Source organism: Cebus imitator, unplaced genomic scaffold, assembly GCF_001604975.1.
Source record: "Cebus imitator isolate Cc_AM_T3 unplaced genomic scaffold, Cebus_imitator-1.0 Scaffold184, whole genome shotgun sequence".
Taxonomy (NCBI): domain Eukaryota; kingdom Metazoa; phylum Chordata; class Mammalia; order Primates; family Cebidae; genus Cebus; species Cebus imitator.
The window spans coordinates 4,018,949-4,036,563 of record NW_016107499.1 but is presented as its reverse complement, the minus strand read 5'-3'; positions in this window follow the sequence as shown (position 1 = coordinate 4,036,563).

Below are 17,615 nucleotides of genomic sequence, written 5' to 3'. Positions count from 1 at the left end.
TTTTTTTTACTAGCTACACAGTTCATATCATTTGTTACTATAAAGTGGAAGACTCCAGAGACAGCTTCTTATGAATACTTCCTGAAAGATCTTTGAGGTCAAAAAAGTGATTTAACCTCAGAGATCGGCCTCAAATTCCATAGAGTGCAGGAAAAGAAAAATGTAATTTAATTTCTAGGACATTCAGCAGCTAGGGATTTCAACAGCTATAGGCCAACACAGGATTTGTGTTGTAATAACCAGTCATGACAGCCACATATTTTTTGATTTATGTTTAAAAGAGCTTTATACAAAAATTTTTTAAATATGCTTGGATGCTTGTTAGCTTCTTTTGTGGCAATTGTGTGTGCAAATGCACACACAGAGACACAGACTCACAATACCTCAGAATTTGAAGGAAAACGATGTCATATGGATGTATAAAGTCAATGAAGTGTGTAGTTAGTAAAATTTAAAAAGTAGAAGGAAATCACAGTTACACAATTCTTACTAGTGGTTCAGGTCTTGATATAATCCTTTATTTTCAAGATAAACATCATTTTACAGCCAATGGACATTTTACATTGTACAAATACTTAAGGACCCTCTCTTATAAAAACTGATCCCTGAGTATTGCTCTGCACATAAGGTACACACTTGAATGCTGTATAAGTAAATTTTTAATTTAATTTCAAATAGTGGAGAGAAAAATGAGTTTGCTTCAATAAATATGTATTTGGTTGTTAGCAACAATAATGCACAGAAATGGTTATGTTTTTATACATTTAAAAAGGAAATAGAAAATACCAATTTCTTCAAAAAATAAACATCTCTCTTTGCTGAGTGCTATGCACTATGTCAATATTCAATTAGCTCTATGTGAGAAACTTAACAATTTTTATTTTACTATTTTTGTGCCCAAGCATTGAGACAAGATTTCTGCTACTAAGTGGCCATGAATGAGACAATGTGTAATGATTTACTGAGTTCTGGAGTCTACAAGATTCTCCACAGTGAAATAAGAAAATCAGAAGATAACAAAGGCTTATTCCCAGTTTTTAAGCCACAGAAACAGACGAAGAAAAACATGTTGTCTCAATGGCTCCTGAAATTGGAGCTTTTCTGGCTAAAATTGACAAGCTTTAGGATATTGTTATACAATATAGGTGGATGAGAAGATTCTGAAAATGACTTGAAACTCAAATTCTATTTTGACTGTTCAGAGTCAAATACATATTTAATGGGTTAATGTTGGCAATATTCAAAGGTGTTTTAGCTAACATTCATGTGTAAACAAGAACAAACATTGGCAAAAGTGATAATTACTATATTAGTTGTAAGTTCATGTGGAAACTGCCTTTACTAATTCAGTTAGGGATAGGCTGCGATGTTAGGGGTAAGAAACCTGTGCGATGTGATGTACAAGTACCCTAATATTAGGTGCAAAAAAACACCAATATTCTTTTTTTTTTTTTGAGACAGAGTCTGACTCCGTCACCAGGCGCCAGGCTAGAGTGCAGTGGTGCGACCTTGGCTCACTACAACCTCCGCTTCCCGAGTTCAAGCAATTCTCCTGCCTCAGCCTCCTGAGTAGCTGGTACTACAGGCATGCAACACCAAGCCCAGCTAATTTTTTTGTATTTTTAGTAAGAGGGGGTTTCACCATGTTGGCCAGGATGGTCTCAATCTCTTGACCTCGTGATCTGCCCGACTCAGCCTCCCAAAGTGCTGGGATTACAGGCCGATATTCTTTTTATATAAACAAAACAACAAAACAAAACAGAATGCCAGGGAAGATTTAAAAAAGGATAAGCAAATGATAGGGTACACAAATTCCCAGTTAGATACTATCCTTATGCTTTAACATCTGCCAATGAATACCTTTATTCTGTTTTGTTGTTAAAGTTCAATAACCCTCAACCCAGAGCACACATTAGCAAAACAAACAAACACACAAACAAACAAAAAAACAACCACAAAGTTAAAAACATAAGTAAAGGTCTTCAAGAAATACAAAATTATGAGCACCTCATTAGAATTTATTCCATAGCTACTAACGCTAAAGACTCCAAAAACTTGTGAGACTTAATCTAGTGTACAGTTTTGTTATGTACCTTATTCCTTCCTATGCATGGGTTGATCCTCCATGTCCATGGGTTTCACATCAATGGATTCAATCAATCTTGGATAGAAAAATATTCATTAAAAAATTGCATCTGTACTGAATAGGTATGGACTTTTTCATCTTGTCATTATTCCCTAAACAATACAGTATAATAACTATGTTCATGGCACTTACATTGTATTAGGTATTATAAGTAATCTAGAGATGATTTAAACTATACAGTCAGTTGTGCATAGGTTATATGCAAATATTACACCCTTTTATTTCAAGAACTTGAGCATCTACAAATGCTGGCATTTGTGAAGCTCCTGGAATATTCTTCCATGAATATTAAGGGATGATGGTACAATGTGACCCAAGCAAGGTACCTAAGGTACTGGATTCACAGGCAATTTTCAACACATGAGAATTAGCTTGTTTCATTTTTAATTTGTGTTCTAGGATAAGGAAAAAATTTTGTATAAGGCATTCTTGCCTTATCAAACTCCTACCTATGGAGATCCTAAGCATGCAGCATCTTCACAAAATCCTGGTGTAATAAAGGTTACTATTCATGTCTTCCTTTCTCATAGCTTATCAATCAGGAACTGTCAAAACTTTTGAGACAGATAACATATAGACACAGTTTTAAAGTGGAGGCAACAAATCTACATAGTAAAGATATCTGCGTTATACTACACACACCAAAATAGTATTAGGATATATTTAGGAGTCCTTCCCATCCCAATACACCTTGGTCTGGAGGCTCCTCTGCAATTATCCCATTATGAATTTTGACATGATTCAAGATGTTCAAAATGAAATGTTTGAAAGTACTTTATTCAAAATATTTTAAATATGCATAGTAGGTTCCTTTGTAGCCAATATGAATATGTATAGACCCACATATATGCAATGTATGCATACACACACACATACCCTTACACATATATGCATAATCACATATTGAGAGATAATTCAAAAATATGAATAGAAAATGATATATCAAAAATGTACATCCTTCTGGCATATTAATCCATGACTCCAATTTATATAGAGTTCACATTATTTCCATCTCTAATTATCTGCTGGAGTTTTTTCTTTTTTAAATTTGTTTATTATACCACTTATTTCAAACTATTCCATTTGATACAGTTTGTCTGTATCTCCACTCAAATCTCAACTTGAATTGTAATAACCCCCACATGTCAAGGGCAGGGGACAGTTTTAATTGAATCATGGGGGCAGTTTCCCCCATACTGTTCTCATGATAGTGAATAAGTCTCAGGAGGTCTGAGAGTTTTATAAATGGGAGTTCCCCTATACAAGCTCTCTTGCCTGTTTCCATGTAAGAAGTGCCTTGCTTCCCCTTTGCTTTCCACCATGATTGTGAGGCCTCCCCAGCCATGTGGAATTGTGATTCAATTAAACCTCTTTCCTTTGTAAATTATCCAATCCCTGGTATGTTTTTATTAGTAGCCTGAGAACAAACTAATAAACCATTCTTGAGGATTTACAGTCTAAATTTTCTCAACATTGGTAGGAATTGGAGAAAAATTCTAATGCAACTAATAATCTAAAATCAAAATGGCAGAAAATAGTTTAAAAGTTTTACAGTGTTAAAAATGGAATATTACCCAAAGTATGTTAAATAACTACAATATTTGTTACGTGAAACAAAGAAAAGAAGATAATTCTGTATAGAACAAAAAAGAAAAAGAAAGGAAGGAAGAAAAACAAAATTGGCCAAGAAACAGTAACACAGTTTTATCCCAGGACTTTAGGAGGCCAAGCAAGGCTGGCAGATCACTTAAGACCAGCCTGGGCAACGTGAGGAAACCCCACCTCTACAAAAATACAAAAAATTATCAGTGTCTTGTGACAGGTACCTGAAGTACCAGCTATCTAGGAGGTTGGGATGTGAGAATCACGTGATCCCAGAAGGCTGAAGCTGTAGTTATCCATGATGTGCTCCTCCACATGTGTTGCTTGGGTAACAGAGCAAGACCCTTTTAAAAAAATAAAATAAAAACTATTGAAATGCTCTTTCTCTCATAGATAGATGGATTTATCCACAGATAGAGATATAGAAGCAGCAATAGATGTATAGATACAGATATATTTCCCTCCCAAAAAAAGGACCAATGGAACTTACTTTGGATAAAATAAAAAATTTTACACAGTAGAAATGTTTTTAAAAGTTTTTCTTTGTAGTCCTATAACAGTCCAAACTTGCCTCCATTTAATCCTAATCTTCAATCCTCTATAAGTAACCGAAAGTACATTTTATTTATTTTTTAACCTAGTAAACATTTTGGGTCAATTAAAAATTTGCAGTAAAATTTTTTAAAAAGTTGTCTAACATGATTGGCTTCTCTCTATCATGTGAAAGAAAGTACTAGATTATAACCACATTCTTTATGTCAGAATATCAAAATATCAGTACAAGTTTTCTGTCTCTGATCTCCTGCAAAGTTACCCGCACTGTCTTTTCTTATATAATTTAACATCTTAACATGAATTTTTTTTCTCTAAATAGGATAACAAAATCTTTAGAGAAATTTTAAGGTTTCAACCAAGAAGACTCAGAGGGGTACACGATTTTTTTTCTATTGGGTGAAATTGTATCTTTTTTAAAAAGCATATAGTTTTGTAGGTACTGCAGACAACGGTAATTTGATTTGGGATTAAATCTATGACTACTTAGAAAATAAATATATTTTCTTTGTGAATACTTATGGAATAAAAATAGATAGCTATGGACAGATCTTTTTTCTTGGCTTGTTAAAAAAGCAGTGTGACAAATCTTGACAGGCAAGAGAGAGCTAAGATGATAGGAAATATCTGTTTCTGGAAAATGAATATAATTTAAAAATACATTTCTTGTTCTCCTGACTTTGAAAGATTCAAAATGCATAAGCAAGATTTTAAATAGCATTTGTGACCCACCAAAATATATTTTTATTATTTTCTTCGTTACATATGCTTAAAATGCAATTTTTATGTCTTAAATGTCATTCCCATAATAATGCATTTAATATCTTCAGTTGTTCAAGAGATTCCATTTAGAAGTGTCACTTCCATTGAGAGAAGTATACTTCATGTCACTATATTAGTACCATCAATATGCAAATAGTGGTCTTTTTTTATAATCTGGTCTGGTAGTGAATATTACATCAATGCTTTGTAATAGCTATATACATTACTAGAAGCATTTACATTTTGTCTTAGAGTTTTAAAATGGCTTTTCCTTATAATTTTATTCTTGTTTTATACAACAGCCTTTGAGAACGCAGAAGGCAGGTATCACCATTCCTGGTTTAAAGATGGGAGTAGTTGTCTACTAGTTCATGCAAGACATTGGAGGATATGAGTTAAAAACACAACTCAGCGAAGGGATACAAATGCAACCTAAAGGATAAGGCAGAAATTACATTCAGTTGCTTAAAACATTACCAAAAACATTCGATCTATAAGACCTTGAGTAATATGACTAGGAGGTGGAGAGAAATATTATAGAGGTAAAGCAGGAAGAGTACAAGAGGTTCTTGGACATGTTGATAAAAGAACAAATGATCTGAGTTAACAAGTCCTTTCATGATCAGACAGAAGATCATCAACAAGGGCTTCTCAAATGCCTCAGTCGGCATCACATAAATTAGGCGAAACACTAACCCTTCACACTAACTCTCACACACACAAAAACACACCCTCCACTTCATCCACCTATCACCCTGTTGCCTACTAAGGACTTTTTATGTGTTGATATTCTGAATATTAATGGAGCTATCTGTATTGTTGTGAAATAGCACTTTTTGTCATATCTCTACCATATCTCATTACTGCCAGGACTTTTGAAATTTTGAGACTTTGAAATAAAGGAGCAGTGTGTACGTATGTATGTGTAGGTGTATACACAACATACACACGCATCTTTTCCTACTCAGGATAAAACTTCCCATCCTACACTATCTGCAGAAAATCTGGTGTAACCTTATATTATTATAAATACTTAGGCATAATACAATAAATGATACATATGTAAATAGTACAATTTAATAGGTTTTGACACACATATACAATCATAAAACCATCACCACAATCAAGAAAATGAAAATTTCCATTACCCCCAAAGTGTCTTTGTGCTTCAGGAAGCTGCTGTAAGGTTTTGCAAACTGTTATCAGTTAGTCTTACCTCTGCATGACAGGCAGATCTGAAAGGGCCAAGCAACACCTTTCATTGCATACAAATAACCTGCCTACTCTTCAGCAACCACAGAATAATTTTAAAAAGGAAGTTCCAAAAAACAGTGGGCTTCTGATTAAAACATATGTGAGAGACTGATGATACTTTGAAAAAAGTAATAAATGTTTTATATTAATAACATATAAGAAAATCTAAAACCTTTAAGGAAGACAGACAATCTGCAATGTACCATGGCTTGACTTACAATTCTTTGAATTTATGATAGCATAAAATGATATTCCTTTACTATTATCCTCAACATACAATGGGGTTACATTCAGATAAACCCATCCTAAATTGAAAATATTGTAGGTGGAAAATGCACTTTCTAGTTACAATATTTTTAACTTACCATGAATCTATTCAGATATAACCCCCTTATAAGTGAAAGAGCATCTGCAATAAAATTTTTAGAATAATAATTATAATATATAAATGAAGAATAGTATATTCACTTCTGAGGAATTTTGATAGCTATAAAAATCAAACAGGAAACATAAAGTATGGAGAAAAGCTGTTGAATCTGAGATTGTGATGGGAAGATTACATAATTAGCAGATATACACTATAGACATATTTTGAAGTGTATCTGCTAATTATGTAATCTTTTCACTATGATCTCAGATTTAAAAAGAAATAATAAATGCAATTAATAAATGAATTAAAAATACAATGAGGAAGAAGAAATTTTCATAAACAATTTTATAAATATTTACAAATTAATAAAGGGGTAAATACAATAGAGGGGGAAATTATTTCATAAATATAATTTTTACAAATATTCACAAGAAATAAATACAATAAGAAATTATAAACCCTGATCCATGTTGAAAAATTTGATCTAGTTTCATGCAGAATTGATCAGAAAAAAAAATGTTGATAAAATTATCAAATGCCAAAGTGAAAGACAAAGAATTACAAACCACCAGAGAAAAAAGGTACTTGCAAAAGAAAAATTAAAACAACAGCATTGGACATTTCAGCTAGAAAATAAGACAAATACACCTGTAAAGAAAAGGATAACAAATTCATCATCCTATACATATCCATAATTTAATTTCAATAAAAATCCTTAGAGATATCTTTCATACTCTCAGAAATCCAGTTGTATTTTATACCCTTACTTACTAAGGAAAATAATTTACTTATGACTGAAACCAAATAACATTCCAGAATTGAAATCTACAGAACAGGAAACAAAAAGAGGAATTGTGAAAGATTTAAATTATAGAAATTAATTAAAATCTTTAAATTAAATTTCTATAATTCTTTAAATTATAGAAGGTGGAAGGGGATCAATCAGGAATATGTGATTTAAATTCTGCATTAGGACTTCTGAAAATGAAGAGATATAGTATTGAGTATTACTAATTTGCACCAGTAGTCAGCAAACTACTCCAGCCCACTGCCTGTTGTGTAAGTACTATTTTATTGGAACAAAACTATGCCCATCGATTTCTGTATTGTCTATGGCTGGTTTAGCACTACAATGGCAGGTGTGAGTAGTTAGGACAGAGGCTGTCCCAACGCCAAAACTTATTATTTCACTCTTTACAAGAAAAACAAAACCAAACCATGGTCTAGACAGACCTAAAAATATTACACCTTCTCAGCAAAATCTAAGGTTTTGAGGCAGCAAATGGTAAAGTAAATTCAATATCTTATCGATGAGTTGAGGAAAATAATAGAGAAGTACAAGTATTCTAAAGCTACATTTTAAATTGGATATCATTCCAAAAGACATAGAGAAAAAGAGTGGAGCCAGAAACAGTGTATCCAATTCTGTGAAGAAAGTCAATGGTAGCTCGATGGAGATAGCACTGAACCTATAAATTACTTTGGGCAGTGTGGCAATGTTCGCAATATTGATTCTTTCTATCAATGAGCATGGAATGTTTTTCCATCTGTTTGTGTCCTCTCATTTCCTTGAGCAGTGGTTTGTAGTTCTTCTTGAAGAGGTCCTTCACATATCATGTCAGATGTATTCCTAGGTATTTTATTCTCTTTGTAGCAATTGCAAATGGGAGTTCACTAATGATTTTTCTGTTTGTCTATTATTAGTGCTTGTGATTTTTGCACATTGATTTTGTACCCTGAGACTTTGCTGAAGTTGCTTATCAGCTTAAGGAGATTTGGGGATGAGACGACGGGATCTTCTAAATATACAATCATGTTGTCTGCAAATAGAGACAATTTGACTTCCCCTCCAACTTCATATGGAACACAAAAAGAGCTCACATAGCTGAGAAATCATAGGCAAAAAATAAATAAATAAAAAATAAATACAGCTGGAATCATCACACTACCTGACTTCAAACTATACTACAAGCCTACAGTAATCAAAATAACATGGTAGAGGTTCCAAAACAGACATATAGACCAATGGAACAGAACAGAGGCCTCAGAAATAATGCCACACATCTACAACCATCTGATCTTTGATAAAGATTACACTGTTAGTGGGAATGTAAATTAGTTCAACCATTGTAGAAGACAATGTGGCGATTCCTCAAGAATCCTACCAGATTCACCATAGACCCAGTAACCCTATTACTGGGTATATACTCAAAGGATTATAAATCATTCTATTATAAAGACACATGCCCAGGTATGTTTATTGCAGCACTGTTCACAATAGCAAAGAATTGGATCCAACCCAAATGCCCATCAATGATATACTGGATAAAGAAAATATGGCACATATACACCATGGAATACTATGCAGCCATCAAAAAAGATGAGTTCATGTCCTTTGCAGAGACATGAATGAAGCTGGAAACCATCATTCTCAGCAAACTGACAGAGGAACAGAAAACGAAAGGTCCCATGTTCTCACTCATAAGTGGGTGTTGAACAGTGAGAACACATGGACACAGGGTAGGGAACATTACACACCAGGGCCTGTTGAGGGCTGGGAGGCTTGGGGAGGGACAGTAGGGGGTGGGAAGATAGAGGAGAAGCAGGATTAGGAGAAATACCTATTGTAGGTAACAGGGTGATGGATGCAGCAAACCACCATGGCACATGTATACCTACGTAACAAAACTGCAAGCTCTACACATGTATCCCAGAACTCCCACCAATAGTGTAAAAGCATTCCTATTTCTCCACATCCACTCCAGCATCTCTTGTTTCCTGACTTTTTCATGATCACCATTCTAACTGGCATGAGATGGTATCTCACTGTGGTTTTGATTTGCATTTCTTTAATGACTAGTAATGATGAGCTTTTTTTCATGTTTGATGGCCACATAAATGTCTTCTTTTGAGAAGTGTCTGTTCATACACTTCACCCACTTTTTGATGGGATTGTTTGTGTTTTTCTAGTAAATTTATTTAAGTTCCTTGTAGATTCTGGATATTAGCCCTTGTCACATGGATAGACTGCAAAACTTCTCTCCCAATCTGTAGGTTGTCTGTTCACTCTGATGATAGCGTTTCTTTTGCTGTACAGAAGCTCTTTCGTTTAATTAGATCCCATTATAAATGGTGTTAGGAAAACAGGCTAGTCATATGCAGCACCACTTGATAGTGGTGGATAAGCCTTTTGATTTATTGCTGGTTCAGTTTGCCAGTACTTTATTGAGTTTGGTAGCGTGATGCCTCCAGCTTTTTTTTGCTTGTTTGTTTTATTTTGTTTTGCTTAGAATTTTCTTGGCTATAACGGTTCTTTTTTGGTTCCATATGAACATGGATGTGAAAATCCTCAATAATTTCCCCATTCCTTGTTTAGGTCAGATTTATCAAAGATCAGATGGTTGTAGATGTGTGGAATTATTTCTGAGGCCCCTGTTCTGTTCCGTTGGTTTATGTATCTGTTTTGGTATCTGTACCATGCTGTTTAAGTTACTGTAGCCTTGTAGTATAGTTTGAAGTGTGGTAGCTTGATGCCTCCAGCTTTGTTTTTTGTTTGTTTTTGTTTGTTTGTTTTTTCTTAGGATTTTCTTGGCTATAATGGCTTTTTTGGTTCCATATAAACATCAATGTGAAAATCCTCAGTAAAAAAGTGGCAAACTGAACCAGCAACACATCGAAAACCTTACCCACTATGATCAAGTCAGCTTCATCCCTGGGATGCAAGGCTGGTTCAACATATGCAAATGGATAACTGTAATCCATCACATAAATATAACCAAAGATAAAAACCACATGATTATCTTAATAGATGCAGAGAAGGCCTTTGATAAAATTCAACACTTCTCTATGCTAAAAACTCTCAATAAACTAGGTGGTGATGGAACATATCTAAAAATAATAAGAGCTACTTATGACAAACCCACAGCCAACATTATACTGAATGGGCAAAAGCTGGAAGCATTTCCCTTAAAAATCAGCACAAGACAATGATGCCCTCTCTCACCATTCTGATTCAACATAGTATTCAAAGTTCAGGCCAGGGCAATCAGGCAAGAGAGAGAAATAAAGTGTATTCAAATAGGAAGAGAGGAAGGCAAATTGTCTCTATTTGCAGATGACACAATTGTACATTCAGAAGACCCCATCATCTCAGCCCAAAATCTTCTTAAGCTGATAAGCAACTTCAACAAAGTCTCAGGATGCAAAATCAATGTGCAAGAATCACAGCATTCCTATACACTAATAATAGACAAATAGGGAGCCAAATCATGAGTGAACTCCCACTCACAATTGCTACAAAGAGAATAAAATACCTAGGAATACAACTTACAAGTGATGTGAAGGATCTCTTCAAGGCGAACTACAAACCACTGCTCAAAGAAATAAGAGAGGGCAATAACAAACTGAAAAACATTCCATGATCATGGATAGAAAGAATCAATCATGAAAATGGCCATACTACCCAAAGTAATTTAAAGATTCAGTGCTATCCTCATCAAGCTACTATTGACTTTCTTCGCCTATCAGAAAAACTACTTTAAATTTCATAATGTTCTCATTCTTACATAAAGACCTCAATAGACTGGGCATTTGGGGATCAGAGTCTAGGTCTGCTAACAGGAATTGCAGAGAACAGTTAAGTAATATAAACCTGAGGTAGGTGAGGAGCACTCCAAGAAACAGAGTGAAGCTATGCCATGTTGTACCACTGCAGTCATGATAAGGATCGGGGATTACAGGCATGCACCACCATACCCAGCTAATTTTTGTATTTTTAGTACAACAGGTTTTCACCACGTTGGCAAGGCTGGTCTTGAACTCTTGACCTCAGGTGATCCACACACCTCAGCCTCCCAGAGTGCGGGATTATAGGCGTGAGCCACTGCACCGGTCCTTCTGATTCTATTTTAAGTGAGGGGAGTAGTCATTGGAGGTTTTGAGTGAACAAGTATTTCATTGTGATATTTTAAAACAATTACCCTAGTTTTTTTGGAGACAAGTGATGGTTGGAATAAGGAAAAAAGGAGGAAGAGCAGTAAGAAGGCATTCACAGTAGTGTAGATGAGAAATGATGGTGTCTTGAACAATAAGTCTACCAGCAAAAGTGATAAGAATTCTTAGTTTCTGGATGTATTTTGAGTTATAGATAACTATCATTGACAAATATTGGTGTAAAAGAAAGTACAGCTAAAGATGTTGGCCAGGGAAGATTATAGGCAACAAATAACAAACAAGAAAAAAATACAGGTTTTTGAAAATCTTTTTTGATTAAATCACATTGAAGCAAAGATATAGATGATGAAAAAATGCTATAAGCTTAAAACTAGTAACATTTCTAAAAACAGGATTGATATTTTAATAAACAAGTCTATAGGTTTAAATAAAGACAACTAAATAAAAGATGTAAATTCTAAAGTTAAAAATAAATTTTAAATAATATATACGAAAGATAAAAATTAAAAAGTTATATCATCTAGTATAAACATCTATAATTGGACTTAATGCAAATTAATTCTGTCATGTAGCCTTTAACTCTATTTTACTGATTTGCAGCTTAATAATGCATTTGCTTGCTAGATAGTTTGAACAAAGGAAACAAATCTTGATACGTAACTGCAATTAAATTTATAGAAGATATCATATAAATAAATGTGCTTGTTCATGGCATTTCTATATTGGGAATGATAGTATAATGGCAGATTTATTTGGGGATTTTATATGTAAATTTTTAAAATGCCTTATCACATGCAGATCTGAATCTCAACACCTAAGCAGATTACATTTCTCACATCTTTCCAGGAGAGCATTTAGATTCAATTCAAAATTCTATTTTTGCTGGATATGTAGACCCAAATCACAAAGCTCTGGCTTAGTTTATTGTCACAGAGACAGCAGAGCAGAGCCTCAGGTTTTCTTTAGTAGAAAAATTGTAGATGGATAACATTCATTTGTTTATTATGTATAAAAATTTTCTGAGTCAAGTATTGTGCTTGCTTATTAGCAGAACATGAAAGACACAAAAGTCCTAAAGCACTGTACTTTTTTAAGTTTTAGGCTTTAGGAAGCTCAGACTCTACCGGTTAGGGACATAAATAGTTGTTTTAATAAAAAACTGGTCAGTATAATATTTGTATTTAAGTTTGTTAAGTCTGTTAAAAAAATCCAGCCCAGTAAAAATCAAATATATTTTCAAGAAAAAACATTTAGATTGATTTTTATTGCTAAAGTTTTTAAAATAAAAATTACAAATTCTGTGTTCCATGTGTATAATCAATTTTGATTTTTACCTAAGATGCAAGTATTGAGAAGAGAATAATTAAGAAATTTTTGTCTTGGAAAGTGTTCAATAATTAACATCTATTTTCCCTGTGTGTTAAATTGGTAAAGGTATATTTCCTTCATGTAAACTTCACATACTGTGTTTAGACTAAGACATTTTCTATATCTTGATGCAAAATTTACAGAAATTTCCACATATGTACAGATTACAGTTGTCACAAAACCTCTGAGGAATAAAAATAGGCATTTTCCTTTGGGACTCCTAGGGCATTTCTATTATCTTCAACTTGGCTACAGTAATATAACTAAAAAAAACTGAGAACCATTGAGACTCAAAATAGACTTATTTCCACAATATGCAATGCCCTATTAAAATAGCATTTGAAAATTGTTTGAAAAGATCAATGACTTCATGTATTATTCAATATAGTATAGGGATAGGGAGACACTACTATACACATATATAAAAATAAATTCAAAATTTAAAAAATTTAAATAAATTTAAAGATAAGTATAAACAAGATCAAAGTGACAAGCACTCCATAAAAATAAGTGGAAGTAAAAATATAGTGAAAGGAATAGGATTTTGAATTAAGGTTGCATTCATTTTATGTTGGAAATCATGACAAAAAATAAAATTGTTTAAATAGATGGCCATTGTAAGATAAATCTATAGCGTATTTTTTTCTTCAGATGTATTAGTATACACTGAAAATCAAATATTAATTAAATGAATGACATTGTTTACTATTACTCTATTTTAAACATAATTAAAGTTACCTAATATTATGATTTTTACCTCATTTCTTAGAACTAAATTTAATATGAATTTTCTCAAAACTGTCCTTGAATAAATGCTAAAATACATGATCACCTATATATAAAATATCATTTACTATAAAATTAAGAGAAAGCATAAAATTAATCCAATGAATGTTATAAATATAACTACATAGAGAGAGTGGAAACAGGAAGTGTCGGTCTGGGTGATGAGAGTGTAGAAGGGCAAAGACAGCTTTTTATTCATTTTCCCAGTGAGAGGGAAAGCCTCAAACTGAAAAATCAAGAAAGAGCAGAATAAGCATGTCATATATACATAAATAAATGCCAAACTCTGTTTCAAAAAGTTGAAAGAGGTTGCCTCTGGGGAGTTAAAAAATGAAGGTGGTTGATGAAGTCGGGGGTGCTGCTTTTTATGATAAACCTTAAAGAACGATTCGATTCTCTAAGCTATATGCATGTACAACTTTATTTTTAAAAAATAAAAATAAAAGCTGTGAAATTACATTGACCAAATAATTGGTGGGGAATTCATAGGAACTGATGCTTGAAGGATTTTTTATTTCCCTTTCAAGATATTCATGTAAATGGTATGAATGAAGCATTCTAAAATTCAGGCTATTAATTTTTTTTTTTCAATTTCTGGTTAAAAATAATGATAGTTTACTGTGAGTCAGGTACTATGCTATGGTTTTGAAATTATTTTACTAAATATCAGGAATGATAATTTAATAAAAATTGAGGCCCAGATAGTTTAAATATAACAGAAGGTACCATGACTATTAAATGACAATAGTAGCATTTAAACCAAGAACTTTGAGTCTAGAAACTGGGTTATTACTACCTGATGCCATATAATGTCAATTATCTTTATTAATCATTCTTGTTTAGGGGGAATAATATCCCCCTAACTATATCTCCAACTGTATCCCCAGAACCTATGAATATTTTACTTCACACCCCCAAAGAGACATTACAAATGGTGATTAATGATTAAGTTAAGGGGTTTGAGATGGGCAGGTCATTCTGAACTACCTGGTTTGGCCTAATGTAATAACAAAGATTACAGGGGAGTCAGAGACAGAGATAGAAACATGAGAATGGAAGGAAAGTTAATTGTGTGTATGCGTGTATGTGCGTATGTGTGTGAGTGTGAGAGAGAGAGACAGAGAGAGAGAGAGACAGAAAGAGAGAGAGATGAAGATACCATGATGCTGGCTTTGGCTTTGAAAATAAAGGCATGGGTCATGAGGCAATGAATGCAGGGAGTCTCTAGACCCTGGAAAAGGCCAGGAAAGAGACTCTTTCTTGAGATCTTCGAAGGAACACCACTCTGCTGACCAATTTTGTATTTCAGACTTTTAGAACTCTAAGACAGATAATAAATATGTGATAAGTCACTAGTTTTGAAGTAATTTGTTACATACTCAACAGAAAATGTATATCTACTTCTTGTATAATATGGCTTGGCTGCAATAGGATCATACCAACTGGGGAACAATACATAGGGAAGTTCAGTCTCAATACATTCACCCAAGAACCTAGAAGGACTCTTGTTTATAATGAAGTATTTGCCACTTAGGTGTATTTCTTTCCCTCCTCTTCTATCAGAAGCAGGCCTTAATTCTTAACTATTTATCTCATCAGTGGTTTACATTGTGGATCAGAGTACCTGGTTTCCAGGGCTGAACTGAAGCTGATTTACATAATCTTCATCCATGACTACCAATACTTATGTTATCTATTTAAATTTGTAGGAACTTTTATATCCAGAAACAAATAGATGTTAGAGTATACTGATATAAATATTCAAAAAGTGGCAGCTAAGGAGGAAAAAAAAGATTTTGCAAGATTTAATAAATTTTTTTTTTTTTTTTTTTGAGACGGAGTTTCGCTCTTGTTACCCAGGCTGGAGTGCAATGGCGCGATCTCGGCTCACTGCAACATCTGCCTCCTGGGTTCAGGCAATTCTTCTGCCTCAGCCTCCTGAGTAGCTGGGATTACAGGCACGCACCACCATGCCCAGCTAATTTTTTGTATTTTTAGTAGAGATGGGGTTTCACCATGTTGACCAGGATGGTCTCGATCTCTTGACCTCGTGATCCACCCACCTCGGCCTCCCAAAGTGCTGGGATTACAGGCGTGAGCCACCACGCCCGGCCGATTTAATAAATTCTTATCCTAATCCTCAGATAACATGGGGAGAAACAGAGAGGGAGAGGGAGAAGGAGAGAGAAAGAGAGACAATATCTGAACTTAAAGACCCTGGAAGTAATTCGGTAATGACAGGTTTTTTACCAACTTTCTTTTCCTTCCTATTTTTGTACATTTTGATATCATAACTTCTTTTATGAACATTAATATTTCAAATGAAACATTTTTAAAATGGAGTACTTCTATTGATTTAGTCAGAAGAGCTATTAAATAGAACTAACTGTGGAATCACTATTGAGAGCTGTGATAAGACAACATGTAAGCACACTAAGGACGCTGGCATTCTTGTCATAATAGTCTGGTCCATTTAGAAATATGTTGCACTTTCCCTCTTGCACATATTACTATCGCTAAACAAACTGAAATTGTCTTTTCTCAGCTCCTAGAGTGAGAACATCAAAAATATTGTAGAAATATACTTACAGCTTAAAACTATGCATATTCCTGCTCTTCAATATTTCATTTCTACAAGGTAGTTAAAGACAGGCAGGATTCACTGCTCAAGTACAGCAATTTAACTCTGTATTTATTACTAAAGAATATCCTAACAAGAGATCTCAAAAATTAAAAAACACACATATATATATGCCATGCTTATTTAAAATAAAATATGTACCTTATAGGTTTGCATGTTTATATATAGGTACATGTTCACATATAAACATACATATATGCACAAATACTTATATGCACATATACATATACACATAACTATATATATGTATACTAATCAAAATATTAAAAGTGGTTATATCTAGTCTATCATTGATAGGCATTTGGGTTGGTTCCAAGTCTTTGCTATTGTGAACAGTACTACAATAAACATACATTTGCATGTGTCTTTACAGTAGAATGATTTATAATTCTTTGGGTATATATCCAGTAATGAGAATGCTGGGTCAAATGGTATAAAGAAAATGTGGCACATAAACACCATGGAATACTATGCTGCCATAAAAATGGATGAGTTCATGTCCTCTGCAGGGACATGCATGAAGCTGGAAACGATCATTCTCAGCAAACTAACACAAGAACAGAAAACCAAACACTGCATGTTCTCACTCATAAGTGGGAGTTGAGCAATGGGAACACATGGACACAGGGAGGGGAACATCACACAGTGGGCCTGTGAGGGGTTCGGGGAGGGGTAGCATTAGGAGAAATACCTAATGTAGATGGTGGGTTGACCAGTGCACCAAACCACCATGGCACGTGAATACCTATGTAACAAACCTGCACGTTTCCCAGAATTTAAAGTATAATAATAAATATACATATATTTTAAAAAGTGGTTATATCATGTTCATATTACTTTCTTTGTTGACTAAATTTTAAAATATAGGTTATTCATAATTAAAAATTATTCATTTCTATTTTAATATGATCAAGCTGCAGAGAATTTGGATTTAGAATTTCTCATAATGTGGTGATTGTAGATATTGAAAACGGTCTTAGTAATTGTTAGGTTGTACATTGTTCTTAATGAGTATTTCTGAGATAGTTCTCACAGTGACCTCTGTGGGAAGCCTTAATAATAGCTTGGAGGATTTTTATGGTGTTAGGTCTTATGTTTAAGTCTTTAATCCATCTGGAGTTAATTTTAGTGTAAGGTGTCAGGAAGGGGTCCAGTTTCTGCTTTCTGCACATGGCTAGCCA